Source organism: Leuresthes tenuis, unplaced genomic scaffold (genome assembly GCF_036924035.1).
Source record: "Leuresthes tenuis unplaced genomic scaffold, fLeuTen1.0.hap1 SCAF_12, whole genome shotgun sequence".
In the NCBI taxonomy this organism is placed as follows: domain Eukaryota; kingdom Metazoa; phylum Chordata; class Actinopteri; order Atheriniformes; family Atherinopsidae; genus Leuresthes; species Leuresthes tenuis.
This window is the reverse complement of record NW_027325366.1, coordinates 406,175-421,873: the sequence shown is the minus strand read 5'-3', so window position 1 is coordinate 421,873 and position 15,699 is coordinate 406,175. Positions and strand designations below refer to the sequence as shown.

General features: G+C 43.8%; 7 non-coding genes and 1 pseudogene across 7 annotated transcripts; 3 read left to right on the top strand and 5 right to left on the bottom strand.

The window, feature by feature from the left end:
- Positions 1-287: 287 nt before the first annotated feature.
- LOC140320399 (U2 spliceosomal RNA) lies at positions 288-478 on the bottom strand. The gene has a single exon (XR_011918252.1). It is a non-coding gene; the product is annotated as a U2 spliceosomal RNA (small nuclear RNA).
- Positions 479-753: 275 nt separating this feature from the next.
- Positions 754-867, bottom strand: LOC140266106 (U5 spliceosomal RNA). Its single transcript, XR_011906772.1, has one exon. It is a non-coding gene; the product is annotated as a U5 spliceosomal RNA (small nuclear RNA).
- A 1,032-nt stretch (positions 868-1,899) lies between these two features.
- Positions 1,900-2,063, top strand: LOC140266062 (U1 spliceosomal RNA). The gene has a single exon (XR_011906731.1). It is a non-coding gene; the product is annotated as a U1 spliceosomal RNA (small nuclear RNA).
- Positions 2,064-2,663: 600 nt separating this feature from the next.
- Positions 2,664-2,827, top strand: LOC140266112 (U1 spliceosomal RNA). Its single transcript, XR_011906777.1, has one exon. It is a non-coding gene; the product is annotated as a U1 spliceosomal RNA (small nuclear RNA).
- A 593-nt stretch (positions 2,828-3,420) lies between these two features.
- On the top strand, positions 3,421-3,584 carry LOC140265756 (U1 spliceosomal RNA). The gene has a single exon (XR_011906451.1). It is a non-coding gene; the product is annotated as a U1 spliceosomal RNA (small nuclear RNA).
- Positions 3,585-3,628: 44 nt separating this feature from the next.
- LOC140320645 (U2 spliceosomal RNA) lies at positions 3,629-3,741 on the bottom strand (annotated as a pseudogene).
- Positions 3,742-4,031: 290 nt separating this feature from the next.
- Positions 4,032-4,145, bottom strand: LOC140320797 (U5 spliceosomal RNA). Its single transcript, XR_011918577.1, has one exon. It is a non-coding gene; the product is annotated as a U5 spliceosomal RNA (small nuclear RNA).
- A 409-nt stretch (positions 4,146-4,554) lies between these two features.
- LOC140320643 (U2 spliceosomal RNA) lies at positions 4,555-4,743 on the bottom strand. The gene has a single exon (XR_011918447.1). It is a non-coding gene; the product is annotated as a U2 spliceosomal RNA (small nuclear RNA).
- Positions 4,744-15,699: the final 10,956 nt, after the last annotated feature.

Here is a 15,699-nt window from a genome sequence, read left to right as displayed (position 1 = left end):
ATCGGGCCCTATTCGATGGTTGCCTTGTCTTTTACTCTGTGCAAAAGACAAGGCAGCCACAAACACCACGGGAAACACCGTATTGAGGCTTTGTTCTGAGTGCTCATTCGGTGTCGCGTTTCTTTCAAGCAATTCTCCCGGTTAGCCCGCACTCGGCTCGCTCCCAGAGCCGTGTTAAAGTCTGCCTAGCATTCACTCCCTTTTCTCAGCAGACTAAAAGAAAATTTCATCTTGGGCTCCCTGAAACTTCCATCCTGCACCACTGTTTGCTTTTTCACAAGAGCAGAGAAGAGCGCACCTTTCCCAGCGGCACTGCAGTACCGGGTCGATGCTTGGAGTGAACTGAGCAAGCTCCTTTTTCAACTCCTGTTCCTAAAAATCCATTTAATATGTAGTCCTCGTATAGAGAACATATCAGATATTAAACTGATAAGAACAGATACTACACTTGATCTTAGCCAAAAGGCCGAGAAGCGATAACTGTCCACTGGTTCACGTCCAAGGGACCTTCCTGGCACAATGCGCACTTGTCGCGGTGTTCTTTTTATGGCCATAGGTGGCCAGAGAGTCACTTTGCACCTCCGCCCACCCGCTGCACTGAGCACTCTTCAGCCCTTTTAAATGGTATAACTTTGCACTCCCGCGAGCACCATTCAAGCAACATCGGCACAGTCACAACAAGTAAGGCGACTCTACTCAGGGAAGTCACTCTGCACAGGAACAAGATTTCTTTTGCACAGACAGAAAGGGCTTCACCCGCAAAGGTAAAGCCTGCCAAAAATAGAAACAACTCATTAGTGCTGCTCTCCACGGAAGTCTTTAGTAAAAGGCGAATGCCTTGTACGTTATGAAGAGAAACCAGAGTACGATTATCCGTCACTGCGGGAGCAGGGCACCAGGCCAGTTGGCATAGCCACCTTCCCCATGGTGAGCTTTGCTTGGTTGAGACGCTTGCTCCCCCTTGCTCCTCGGCTGACCAAGTAGGAACAATCGGGCCCTATTCGATGGCTGCCTTGTCTTTTACTCTCTGCAAAAGACAAGGCAGCCACAAACACCACGGGAAACACCGTATTGAGGCTTTGTTCTGAGCGCTCATTCGGTGTCGCGTTTCTTTCAAGCAATTCTCCCGGTTAGCCCGCACTCGGCTCGCTCCCAGAGCCGTGTTAAAGTCTGCCTCGCATTCACTCCCTCTTCTCAGCAGACTAAAAGAAAATTTCATCTTGGGCTCCCTGAAACTTCCATCCTGCACCACTGTTTGCTTTTTCACAAGAGCAGAGAAGAGCGCACCGTTCCCAGCGGCACTGCAGTACCGGGTCGATGCTTGGAGATGCGCTGAAAGAAATACATTTTTGCTGCAAGTTCCTTGGTTGTCTGTCTGCACTGGAGATATGCCAGATAGCAAGGTTTGCCAAATGCTGCAGCATGTCGACACAACAGATATGCAGCTGCGCAGTTGTCAGGTGAGGTCATACAGTGCAGTCACCCCAGGCAGGTGGGCATTGCCTTAGAGATGGGGAGGAACAAAATGAAAAAAAGAGGACATGTGACCACTGAAGTGGATGTTTAGCAAGGTTTGCCAAATGCTGCAGCATATCGGCACTGGAGATATGCAGCAGTTAGGGTTTGCCTCAACTGAGAAATTTCCCAGTGTGGGTGGGTGTGGCTTTAGAGATGGGGAGGAGGGGAAAGAAATACATTTGTGCTGCAAGTTCCTTGGTTGTTTAAAAGAAGAAGTGATCAGAAAGATAATGAAAAGCCTTACTCTTTTAATCTGCAAACATTTTAGTTTCGGGGTAGCTGCTGCTGCTGGCATGGCACACCAGACAGTTGAAGTTGCAGCACCGTCCGGCCGAGTGAGGCACCTGGGAAAGAGGTATCAGCCACTGACATTTCCAACTCATACTTACCTGGCAGGAGAGACACCATGATCAAGAAGGTGGTTCACTCAAGGCGAGGCTCAGTCATTGCACACCGACTGTACTGACCCTTGCGAATTCCCCAAATGTGGGAATCTAGACTGCATAATTTCTGGTAGTGGGGGACTGCGTTCGCGCTTTCCCCTGATTTGGCTGTTTAACATGAATATTTCTGCTCTATATTACCCTTTTTTGACCTTGTGTCACTGTTTTATAACACCTTGCCATCTTTAAAATGGATGTTTAGTAAGGTACGCTGAATGCTGCAGCATGTCTACACAACCGATATGCAGCTGCGCAGTCAGGTGAGGTCATACAGTGCAGTCACCCCAGGCAGGTGGGCATTGCCTTAGAGATGGGGAGGAACAAAATGAAAAAAGAGGACATGTGTCTACTGAAGTGGATGTTTAGCAAGGTTTGCCAAATGCTGCATGATGTCTGCACTGGAGATATGCAGCTGCCCAGCCGTGAGGGTTTGCCTCAACTGGGAAATTTCCCAGTGTGGGTGTGGCTTTAGAGATGGGAAGTAGGGGAAAGAAATACATTTGTGCTGCAAGTTCCTTGGTTGTTTAAAAGAAGAAGTGATCAGAAAGATAATGAAAAGCCTTACTGTTTTAATCTGCAAACGTTTTAGTTCCGGGGTAGCTGCTGCTGCTGGCATGGCACACCAGACAGTTGAAGTTGCAGCACCGTCCGGCCGAGTGAGGCACCTGGGAAAGAGGTATCAGCCTCTGACATTTCCAGCTCATACTTACCTGGCAGGAGAGACACCATGATCAAGAAGGTCGTTCACTCAAGGCGAGGCTCAGTCATTGCACACCGGCTGTACTGACCCTTGCGAATTCCCCAAATGTGGGAATCTCGACTGCATAATTTCTGGTAGTGGGGGACTGCGTTCGCGCTTTCCCCTGATTTGGCTGCTTAACATCAGTATATCTCATCTAAAATTCCCTTTTTTGACCTTGTGTTACTGTTTTAGCAACACCTTGCCATCTTTAAAATGGATGTTTAGTAAGGTACGCTGAATGCTGCAGCATGTCTACACAACAGATATGCAGCTGCGCAGTCAGGTGAGGTCATACAGTGCAGTCACCCCAGGCAGGTGGGCATTGCCTTAGAGATGGGGAGGAACAAAATGAAAAAAGAGGACATGTGACCACTGAAGTGGATGTTTAGCAAGGTTTGCCAAATGCTGCAGCATGTCTGCACTGGAGATATGCAGCCGTGAGGGTTTGTCTCAACTGCGAAATTTCCCAGTGTGGGTGTGGCTTTAGAGATGGGGAGGAGGGGAAAGAAATACATTTGTGCTGCAAGTTCCTTGGTTGTTTAAAAGAAGAAGTGATCAGAAAGATAATGAAAAGCCTTACTGTTTTAATCTGCAAACATTTTAGTTTCGGGGTAGCTGCTGCTGCTGGCATGGCACACCAGACAGTTGAATTTGCAGCACCGTCCGGCCGAGTGAGGCACCTGGGAAAGAGGTATCAGCCTCTGACATTTCCAACTCATACTTACCTGGCAGGAGAGACACCATGATCAAGAAGGTGGTTCACGCAAGGCGAGGCTCAGTCATTGCACACCGACTGTACTGACCCTTGCGAATTCCCCAAATGTGGGAATCTCGACTGCATAATTTCTGGTAGTGGGGGACTGCGTTCGCGCTTTCCCCTGATTTAGCTGTTTAGCATGAATATTTCTGGTCTACATTACCTTTTTTGGACTTTTTGTAAAGCAACATCGGCATGCAATGGTATGGAGGACATATCAGATATTAAACTGATAAGAACAGATACTACACTTGATCTTAGCCAAAAGGCCGAGAAGCGATAACTGTCCACTGGTTCACGTCCGAGGGCCCTTCCTGGCACAATGCGCACTTGTCGCGGTGTTCTTTTTATGGCCATAGGTGGCCAGAGAGTCACTTTGCACCTCCGCCCACCCGCTGCACTGAGCACTCTTCAGCTGAGCACTCTTCAGCCCTTTTAAATGGTATAACTTTGCACTCCCGCGAGCACCATTCAAGCAACATCGGCACAGTCACAACAAGTAAGGCGACTCTACTCAGGGAAGTCACTCTGCACAGGAACAAGATTTCTTTTGCACAGACAGAAAGGGCTTCACCCGCAAAGGTAAAGCCTGCCAAAAATAGAAACAACTCATTAGTGCTGCTCTCCACGGAAGTCTTTAGTAAAAGGCGAAAGACTTGTACGTTATGAAGAGAAACCAGAGTACGATTATCCGTCACTGCGGGAGCAGGGCACCAGGCCAGTTGGCATAGCCACCTTCCCCATGGTGAGCTTTGCTTGGTTGAGACGCTTGCTCCCCCTTGCTCCTCGGCTGACCAAGTAGGAACAATCGGGCCCTATTCGATGGCTGCCTTGTCTTTTACTCTGTGCAAAAGACTAGGCAGCCACAAACACCACGGGAAACACCGTATTGAGGCTTTGTTCTGAGCGCTCATTCGGTGTCGCGTTTCTTTCAAGCAATTCTCCCGGTTAGCCCGCACTCGGCTCGCTCCCAGAGCCGTGTTAAAGTCTGCCTCGCATTCACTCCCTTTTCTCAGCAGACTAAAAGAAAATTTCATCTTGGGCTCCCTGAAACTTCCATCCTGCACCACTGTTTGCTTTATCACAAGAGCAGAGAAGAGTGCACCGTTCCCAGCGGCACTGCAGTACCGGGTCGATGCTTGGAGTGAACGGAGCAAGCTCCTTTTTCAACTCCTGTTCCTAAAAATCCATTTAATATGTAGTCCTCGTATAGAGGACATATCTGATATTAAACTGATAAGAACAGATTTTTTTTTTCTTTTTCATGTTTTATTGACAATTTTCACACCTATTTTCGCACATATAGCTTTTCATCTTTTTAAAACATTACTCCATAGAAACATGAACATTTTAATTTCAAAAACAGTTAAAAAGATACATGTATCATTTTAGAAAAATTCATTGTATATTTAGTTACAGTTATATTGGTCATGTTATAGTCCTGCTGGCGCAGTGTGAATCTCATTTTGCTCCTCCGATCAGCAGACCTCTCAGATCCATCACAGTGCTCAGGGGAGATCCCCGCCCATTTGCTCCTTCCCACCTGCCTCTCCCAGAGAGTGAGTCTGCTGCTGCTTGGACCTTTTTTCATGTGACTCCGGCTCCTTCGTCCGAGTGAGCACAGAGGCGATGCTTCTTTGTGGCTGCGTCCTTGGCCTGCCGCCTCCAGCTGCAGCCTCTTGGGCTGTTCATCTGCTGCCATCTGGATCACAGCCACAGGGGGAATCTGCTTGTGCCTTCTTACCAGCAAGTTTCTTGAGGTCCATATGGCGTCTTTGATGGCGGCCCGGGTGAGCCACTGTTTGACAAATTCCTCTTTCCTGAGGTTCTGATTTTGACTCACCCCATAAAGCACCAGTTGTGCTGACAGGACCTCTCTTGCTGGTAAGTACGGGAAATTTAAGGAGTCGGCTGTTGCCCACAAGTCCACAGCAGCACTGCACTCCCAGAAGAGATGCCTCACCGTCTCAGGCGCGCCACAACCTGGACGGGGGCAGGTGGCCGTCGCCGACATACCCCTGGAGTGCATGACAGATCTGACTGGGAGAATCTCGTGAGCCACCATCCATGACAAATCTCGAAGTCTGTTCGGAAAAGCTGAAAGGTTCACACTGCGCCAAACTATTGAGGGCTCGCCAATAGTGAGCCCACGCACTGGACTCACTGGGGCCCGCTCCTGCACAACAGAGACCAAAGATCGATGGCACGTTAAAACTTGTACATCTTCTTGTTCTAAATTAAAATGGTTTAAAAATGTCTTTATAAAAGCATAACTTTCTGTTAGATTAAAAGACACAGGTACTTTCAGGTCTGATGGTAAAAGTCGTAGTCTTCTCAAGTAGGCCCCCATCCACAATCTTGCCATTGCAGCTGGCGCTGGGTTTTTGGATGGGTTAATTGCACACTTTAATTGGACAGAGGTAAAAAGACTTCCTAAAAACAAATACAGATCTGGTACTGCTTTCCCTCCTTTCACTTTTGGCGTCTTCAGTACTTCCCTCCTCAACCTTTCCCATTTGGAGTTCCATAAAAAATAAAAGATGGATCGTTCCAGGTCTAAAAAAACTCTTCGAGGTGGCATAAAGACAGAACTGGCAAGCAACAGCAGAGGTAAAATAATTGTTTTGATAATTAAAATCTTGCCTTCCATAGTCAGTCCTCTGAGTTTCCAAAACCCAAAATAAGTCGTTTCCTTATTTTCCCCACAATATCTGGCCAATTTGTTTTTCCTTTTCCTTCTGTATCAAATTTGATCCCTAGTATTTTTTGGTCTCTGTGGGCAATTGTCCAGTGAGTCCAGTCACCTCTGATTCTGTCCATGGTCCGTAAAATTTGGTTTGTGTCTTTTCTTTGTTTATTTTTGCCCCTGATCCCTTGGCGTACCAGTCAGTGACATCGAAAGTTCTATTTATAGATAAAATATCTGTACAGAATATGTTAATGTCATCCATGTATAGGACACATTTAGCCTCCAAGCCTGCACTGCCTTGGATTACAACTCCTTTAATCTGTCGATCTTTTCTCAAAATCTGTGCTAAAGGCTCGATGCAGCACACATACAAGAGAGCATATAATGGGCATCCTTGCCGAACACTGCACTTCACTTTCACTGCATCAGTCAGGTGACCATTTATCACGAACTTATTTCTTGGTACAGCAATCCCACCCATGTCGTCAGTCTTTGAGGGAAACCCACCTTTTGCAACACCTGAAAGAGATATTGATGCGAGACCCGATCAAAAGCTTTTTCAAAATCTAAATTAAAGTTAAACTATTAACTACTGAAACATGAGGGGAAAAGTTTATTGTTTTATACCATGATTGTAGAAAGTTGTAATAAATCAGTTGAGAGATTTGGGGAAGAAGAGCTCTTTCACTCACTGAAACTCATTCTGTTTTCCAGGACCCATCCAGTAGAGTTGAGAGCAGTGAACCAAAACAAATATAATTTATTCTTCCAGTTTACTTCTATTGAAACTCATTACAAACTGTGGGGACTCGTCCTGGCTCTCTCCCCATTACAACCATTGGAAGCTACCATCCAGAGCTACCAGAACTGTACAGCCAAGGTAACGAGACGCTGCTGCGGGCCAGGAGTCAACCCGTGGGTTTCTAACGAGGGAGAAAAGGGATCTTCACCTCACTTTGAAGCCGCACTGCTGATCCTGAGGCCAGCGCACACTAGTCACTGGTGAGCCACATTGCTGATCCTGGGGACAGCATACGCCAGTCTTTAGGACTATGACTCCTCTTCCTGACAGTCACCCGGCTGCTCGGGATCTGCTAGGGGACAACTAACATAGCTAACTAGGCTAGTTGGCTCTACACTGGCTAAAGGGGCCTGGCTCGCTATCGGGTGGTTTTCAACAGTGCAGAGCCGAGCTTCCAATTCAGATAACCTCGCCTCCAAAACTACAAAAAGACTACATTTGTTACATGTACCATTACCACTAAAGGAGGCAGAGGAGTAACTAAACATCTGACACATGGAGCAGGTGAAAGCAGGAGATGGAGGAAGAGAACTGATAGCCATGCTAAGCTAGAGAACCAGACACACCGCTAAAAAGTGAAAAATAAAGACTAAAGATCAGTAAGAGTGAGCGTTACAATATAACAAGTATGGGATAGAGTTAACTATGCAAGATGTGTAAATTATAGGGAGAAATAAGGTGATTATTAGTAGTTCAAGAGGAGCAAGAAATGTCACAGTGCACACACAAAGCAACAGGAAGTGATGCAATACCTCTTACCGCAAAGCAAAGCCGCAAAGTTGCAAGTCACAGTCAGTTATTTATATTTATGATATTTCATCCAGCTTGTCCAAAAACTTGTTTGCAAGTGCTTGCACCTGCTTCCATTGCTTTGTGTACAAGTCATTGGTCTATAAGAGGAGATGGAGCACCAGTCTTCTGTGTAAGAAGCATTTCCAGCTGAAGAATGAAAGAGTTCTCTGGGTCAGCTGACACAGGCAACAGCAGTCATTCATTGATGATGTTGATGCTGTGACTTCTGCAATCAGTGTGCAAAAGACTTTGTGGATTACAGAGATGCTCTGTTGGAGAAACATGGAACATGCAACACCAATCATTTGCTGCCAGGAACCTCCAATATGCAAGGTTTTTGGCAGGTTGAATTCCCAAACACCTTCTTCAATGAACAACGCATTTGTGAATAACAGAATTCACAAGATTCTCGCCTCTTAAGATTCAGAATACCGCTGACATTATTGTTCCTTCTGTTGTGGAAAAATGAGTAGTCGGACTCACCTTTGCAGCCCCCAGGTATGAGCAGTGACTCGGCTCTGCTCCATTCCACGCTGTCAACTGACGGCCTTGGTGTTTGACCTGCTCATGGTAGTTTCTGGTGAGATGTAGGGCAATGTGTCTGTCTTTCGGCAGAACAACAGGGTTCTTTTCTGTAGATGTGAGTTGAGAGTACTTTAATCTCCAACACAAGTGAAGCTGCCCTCCAATGTTGGGTTTAGCTTTAGCAAGAGGCTGTTTTTGGGCATTATTCTGTTAGCCTGGGGGGCACTTGCAAAGGCTGCTCTGAGTGTTGCTTTAAGTATAGCATTTTTGCTTGGGCTATTTCAACTTCAGTAAGAGGCAAGATGCACTTATGCTAGCCTTTGCTGTCAGTGTTGTGGTTTGAGCACTTGAAGGATTTTGCCATGTAGATGAGGTGTGTTACTCCTCTCACTAAGGAGTTGAAAGTTGTGAGCCATTGGAAGCGATCAGTTGTAAGTGCAGGTTCTTCTAGGTCAGTAACACATATCTGCACTTGTGGACAGATCTCATGAGTTGTTTTTGTAGTTGCACTCATCTTTGCATTATGTTAGGGGAATTTTATCAACACATTCAGTAGAGCTGGGACTGGGATAGTGTAGTGGTATGATTGCCACCTTTCGTGTGGGAGATCTGGGTTCAGATCCCCTGCATGAAAGGTACTGTCTCCAGTAGGGGTAGTTTTGGATAAAAGCATCTGCTAAATGCATAAACATAAGAAATACATGTCACCACGGCAGCATACAAAGCTTCCCAAAGACAGTAGATTCTCAGATTCTCTTATATCTTTCAATAACCTTCTGTGCATAGGTGACCAAAAAAACACCCTCGAGCTGGTGTCACTGTGTCTGTCTTTCACTAATATTTACCTTACTAGAGAACACCCTGGTCAGAGCAGAGACCAAACAACATGTGGCAAGACCAGTGGAAAGACACAGCTTTGCTCCTACATAATCCCCCCCCCGAAATCCCCAATCAGTGATTTGAGAAATTAAGTAACTGATTAAAGATTGATTGAAACAAAATACTTAATCAACATTAATATAAATTTGTAAAAACCATTACCATACATACTAAGTACATGAAACACCACTACAATTGTATTAATGAAACATTACCATAATTAAAATCAGAATAAATTAAACATTATCAAAACTTAAAAGTGATTAACTTAAATGAATGGAACATTACCATCACACTCATCAATGGTTCACAGCATGGAGGAGCAAATAACCTGTCTTGACCTCTCTTAATACCAAATATCACACTGTGGAAAGTCACTGATGACAATGGACAGCCTTGTTTAAAGAACTGTAGAAGTACTAACATATGAAAGCAAAAAAAATCAAATGAATAAGAAAATTAACGAAATGAATTAAACAAATAGCATATTAAAAGAAAAAAATCCTAACTCTAGCCATGTTGCATGTACAATACATACTGAACAAGTAACAAAATGCTAAACCGTATACGACATTTAAACATTACACATGTACATATGTTTATGAATATATGCGCTAACAAACTTATTAGCTACAATAAAGTTAAATGTCATTCACTAGCAATGTTTTCAGAGGATATCAAAACTCAGGGGGTAATCAGGAAAAAAATTATAATCGTATAGTTCAACATTTTCAGTCCAATCCTATAGCCAGCTCGTTGCACTCTGTCGTTGTGGTCTGCCTAGGCCTAAATATCAATTCAGGTGGGTCCAATCCAGGTTACTATCACTTTCTTTCCATGACGGGGTCTTCAACACCTCCTTTCACAAAGTAGTCTTCATTTAGGTCTTCACAAGTGAAAATAAAGTTGTCTAGACAGATTGGTGTCAACCAGAGTCCCTTCCCTTACAATTTTGGGCCCTGTTTTGTTCTCATTATATCGCCTGCCATTAGGTTCAATAATTCTAAAGCACAACGTCTCCGTTCATCTGTATGCAGATGATCTAGAACTCTATCTGCCCATCGTGTCAAACTCTTCACACGTCATGGAGTCCATCCACAAATGTCTGGGTGACATTAAAATCTCGCTATCACAAAATTGTCTCTCCCTAAATGAAAACAAGATAGAATGTATTTTGTTGAACTCATCAAACCCGTCTACTTCTACACCTGGTCTTGGTCCACTGGCACCCTACTGTCATAATGTTGTTAAAAATCTGGTGGTGCAATTGTCACAGTTTATGTTTTGATTATTGTTATGTTTCAGGTTCTGTCACGTTTTATGTTTGATCTTCATGTTTTCAGGTTCTTTGTTATGTTTCAGGTCATGTTTTTTCCCCTGTCACGTTTGGTTCACTCATGTCACCTGTTTTCCGTTTCACAGCTACACATCATCACCAATCACTTCCCCACAGCATTTAGTTTCCACGTTCAGTCACAGTATTGGCAGAATCCTCACTTACCCTTCATGCCACAGTCACGAAAAGTTAAGTCTGGTTATGCCTCATAGTCACAGTTAATCTTAGTCTTGTTTTTTCTCACAGTGCCATAGTCTTGTTTCATAGTCTTGTTAAGTTTGCTATAGTTAAGTGTTTTGGATATCCAGCTCTGCCGCGCCCTTGCTCCTTGTTTTGTTTTGGAAATAAACCTTTGACTTTTGAGAAGTACGGAATCCCGGTCCTACCTTCCACCACCGTTCTTCACAGAAATTTAACCCACAAATTAACGCAATAGTGAAGGCAAGCTTCTTTCAGCTTCGCCTCCTTGCAAAAGTTAAGCCGTTTCTGAGCTGCTGTGACCTGGAAACAGCTATCGATGCCTTTATTAGCTCAAGGTTAGATTACTGCAATACACTGTACATTGGACTTAGCCAAACATCTGTCCACCGCCTACAACTGGTACAAAATGCTGCTGCCAGGCTCCTAACTAACACCTGTAAACACGACCACATCACACCTGTACTTTACTCTCTCCACTGGCTACCTGTAATATTTAGGATCCAGTTTAAAACCTTATTTGTTTTCAACGCAGTTAATGGCCTTGTACCCCCCGACATAAGTGAAACCCTGAGGCTTCACCAATCTGGCAGAGCTCTCCACTCTGCTGGTCAACATCTACTGGAGGTCCCCCGGTCCAGGTGTAAGCAGTGGGGTGACCAATCTTTCACTGTGGCAGGTCCGAAATCTTGGAATACACTACCCTCTGATTTACGTACCACCACTGACCGACCTCAGTTCAAAGCCAAATTAAAAACATACTTATTTAAACTGGCTTTTCACTGAAGCTGTGGCTCACCTTTTTGTTGTTGTCTTGTGTTATATGTAATCTACTTTTAAATCTACTTCTAGAATTTTGAAGCACTTTGGTCAATCTCTGGTTGTTGTAAGGTGCTAAATAAATTAGATAAATAAATGTTGATTGCTTGATTCCCTGAGGTGGCCATCAGACCAGGTCTCGCAGGGTCAGCTGCCTCAACCCTCTGTCTGAACATCAACGCCAGGAACCACCTCTGCAGAATGGGTATGATCGCAATCTGCTAAGTGCATCCATGCAAATGTGGCACTCTCTCAACTACAATTCTTTCACCCTCTCCTGCTTCCAGCTTCAGTAGATATTGGGGGTGATCAGGTAGTTCTGTGTGAGTTTCAAATCTACTTTTGCTGGGTTAGAAGCCTTCACTAGGCACACCTGGTCTGGGACGTGTGATGACATAGTCCAGAATGACACCACCCAAGAGGCAGAAAGCTTGCTGCAGAAGCTCTGGACATATTAAATTTTCAACTGATCTTTTTTTCTGTGAAAACACAGATTTCTGAAACATTTTGAAACATTCTCTGCTGGTTTGGATGCTTTGCTGCTGGAAGGGCTTCTGCTGGTTACTTTGGCAATTTTCCACATCTTTTATGATGCATAATCATGGCAGTGGGAAAGTTGTTGACCTGGTTAAGCAGCTGACTGAGCTTTCCAAAGCCCAACTAATACCTGAAATTAGACCCCAAATCAAGATGAGTTCAATAGGAAGTATCTTGAATGCAGAGCTGGAATAAAATGGAGAAAAAGGTGAAAGAGGGTTAAACCACTTTCCCCCCTTGATCATCATGAAAGTGTGAGATCATTGGCAGATAAAATGGACAAGATTGGACTCCTGATGAGGATACAGCAGGAATTTCAGGAATGTGATATTATTTTATCAGCGAAATATAGCTGCAGGGGCAGCTCTGGCACCTCTGTACTTGGCTTTAGGACTGCAGCTTCCCTCCTCCCTCACTTGACTCCAGCTCCCTGGACTCTTTGGAGATGTAAAAGTATGTAATCCTATCTGCAGAGTGGGAGGTACAGTGTCACCAGATCCCCACTCTATGTGGTAGTACTGACTTGCTCAGGTGTCCCTCGGTAACTATAGACACAGCAGGAGGGAAGCCATTAAGCCAGAGAGAGGGTGGAGGGAAAAGAAACATATGAAACTAAAGGAAGAGGGGACAACACAATATGGTCTTGGACAAAGTGCAGATGAATGTGGACAATGGTATCATGCAGAAAAGCTTTGTGGACATAAGTATGTTGGACATTATTCTCAATATGCATGGGGTTATAGCTTCTTCAGTTTTATTATTCTTTTTCTATAGGATTCCTAGTTGTTTCCCACATTTTCTTTCTTTCTTTCTTTCTTTCTTTCTTTCTTTCTTTCTTTCTTTCTTTCTTTCTTACTTAACTCAATTGTCTTTGTCCTTTTTTTTCACAGATCCTGCTGCCAATACTGATCACACATTATCTCCTCCAACAGTAAGTTTACAGAAGTATAATGGTAATTTGAAAGAGTGCTGAATAAATTTGAAGTGTGGAAGAAGGTTTTATCTTTACTAATCACATATTTTAGGAGTATTTTCCATAGTTTGTTTCTATTTTCACTGTATTTAATTTTCTTGGGTCATGTTATGTAATAATATGTTAATGAAAAAAACCTGGCCTGAATGCATTATCCATAGACGCAGATTTTGTGCAGACTGACTGAAAGGAAACTTTCCTTTATTCAAAAAGTTGTTTAGAGAGATGTGCAAAATTATCCTAAAAGCACCAAAATGTCAGATATTAAATTTTCAACAGAGAAAATCAAGTAACCACTGCTGCCAGATCCCAGCCACAGTTTACAACTAACACCACTGAACTTGGTTCAGGGTCTCAACAAATCTAATGGGAACAATTTTTCTGTTGGTTTGGCAGATTGGGATAAACTGCTCTCTGTCATTCTCATGTAAAAAGGAAAAGTAACCAGCAGTGCTCCAGTCTGGTTTTACTGATAGAGACATTCTGGGTTTTGCTGATACATGTGAAACATACATGAATACAAAGGCAAGAGTACTCAAGAGTGTTGATATTCTTTAGAGGAGTTCATAGGCGTTCAAATTCTTGTTGAAATTCCTAAATGAATCAGTTTGAGTTGGGACTGGTGATCAATTTTTTAGTTAATAGGTGGACATACTTCTTCATTGGTGTTCATCAAAAGTGCTTCACAACCTCCAGAGGGTTTTCTATTTCCACTTGATAGTCCAGATTTTATGTTTATTCAAGCAGCTAATTACAATACACCTAAATGTTTGACGTTTTAGAACATTACTATGAAACATAAAGATTAATTTTCATTGCATCAAACTGAACTGAAGGATACTTCAACAGTCCAAGAAAGGAAATGGTATTGTTCAAGTGTAAGAAATTATCATCAGATAATAATGTAATGTTAAATAATTTTCCATTTTTGGAAAAACATTGTGTGAATGTGGCTTCCTGCCTCTGAAGAGTGCAGACGTGTCACTGCTTTCTCCTGCTGCTTATTGCTTTATTTGCTTTTAAATCATTCTACTTCTTTCCACAAGTCTTGGATATAATTTTATTATTTTTCTTTCAAGTGAACTAAAACTGTTTTAATAATTTTTTATTCTTTTTACAACTTATCTGACATGTAACACACAGCTGAAGCCTGATTTACAGTGTCCGGGCACCTAGCACTCACCTAAAGCTAAATAGCCTGGAAAGGTGCTAACCGTTAGGCTAACTAGCTACAAGACGCCTCCCTTCTCCACAGATGACTACTACAGCCTCCTACAGAAGATTGCAGTACTGGAGACGAAAATTCATCGCTTTGAAGTAAATGTGAAAGTAAATGGACTACATGGAAATGAAACAACCTTGCCATTGATTCAAAACAGCGGAGATGAGAAAGCTAACACACAGCTAAGGATAACTTAAGGATAACACAGATAACATGACCAAGAAAGTAGACTCTGTACATTATAATAAATCATCATATAATAATCCTCCCTGGAACTGTCTCGGTGCAAAACCAAAAAGTTAATTATGTCTCCTGAAAGTGGGAGGACGAGAAACCGACTGGTCTTCACTCCCTACGAGGCAGAGGAGCTCTTCTACCCCTGTACATGGGAGGAAACAGGACTGGACATCTGTGAATGGGAAGGTTAACAACAACCCTCCAAAACAACCGAGTGTGAAACTGCAGAACAGATTTGCTCCGCTATCAAAGGACTCTGGATCTCTATTGGATGACCATCCATCCCAAAGCAGCAAGGCAAGGACTGAAAACCTAAAGGCTGGGCCTCAAACTCTGATTGTGGGTGACTCTGCCGTAAATGATGTTCAAAGGATGTGCCGTAAGAACACTAAAGTCCTCTGCTTTCCTGGGGATATGGTTAACGATCTAAAGGAGAGAATTCTTGGAATTGCACATGAATATCCAACTGTGACAAACATTGTTCTGCATACAGGGTCGAATGATGTGTCCAAGTAACAATTTGAGGTTCTGAAACGGGACTTCATTGGATTATTAAACACAGTGAGCTCGCTGAATGCAGCTGTATTCATCAGTGGACCTGTACCACCCGTAAGAAGAGGAGAGGAAAGATTCAGCAGGTTGCTGGCACTGAATAAATGGCTTTTATTGGCATGTGCTGAGCACTCAGTGCATTTTATTCATTTTAACATTTTTTTGGGAACACAGGCATCTTTTTGAGGCAAATGGATTTAATTTAACAAGTCAGGGGTGAAGCTGTTCACCTCCAACATGTTTTATGTCCTACATCATCCATCTGTGCTCGGTGCCAAGACTGAGATAAACGAGGAGTTATCTCATAGAGAGGAACAAACAAATCCCAGCAGAAACCTTGAGGAGGAACTCCATCTGCCCCCACCCGAGAAGAGCTTCAGAAACGAGAAACATCAGAGGCAAGAAGAGGGGTCCTTTTTGGCCCCCAACCCTCTCAACAGCACTAATGACCAGAACCAGGACCTTCCCCAGCCCCCCAAACCCCTGACAGGTCATCATGCTCCTCACCCTCCCTTTCTCCCTCCTCCCCTTACCTGAAATTCACTGAGCAGATGATGGAGCGGGTCGATGATGGAGCGGGTCAACGCTGGGCTCAGATCTACCCCCCATTCCAATCTTTTTGTCCCCCATAAACCCCCCACCAGAGCAGCCAAAGCAACGGCACCCAGCCCCACTCCC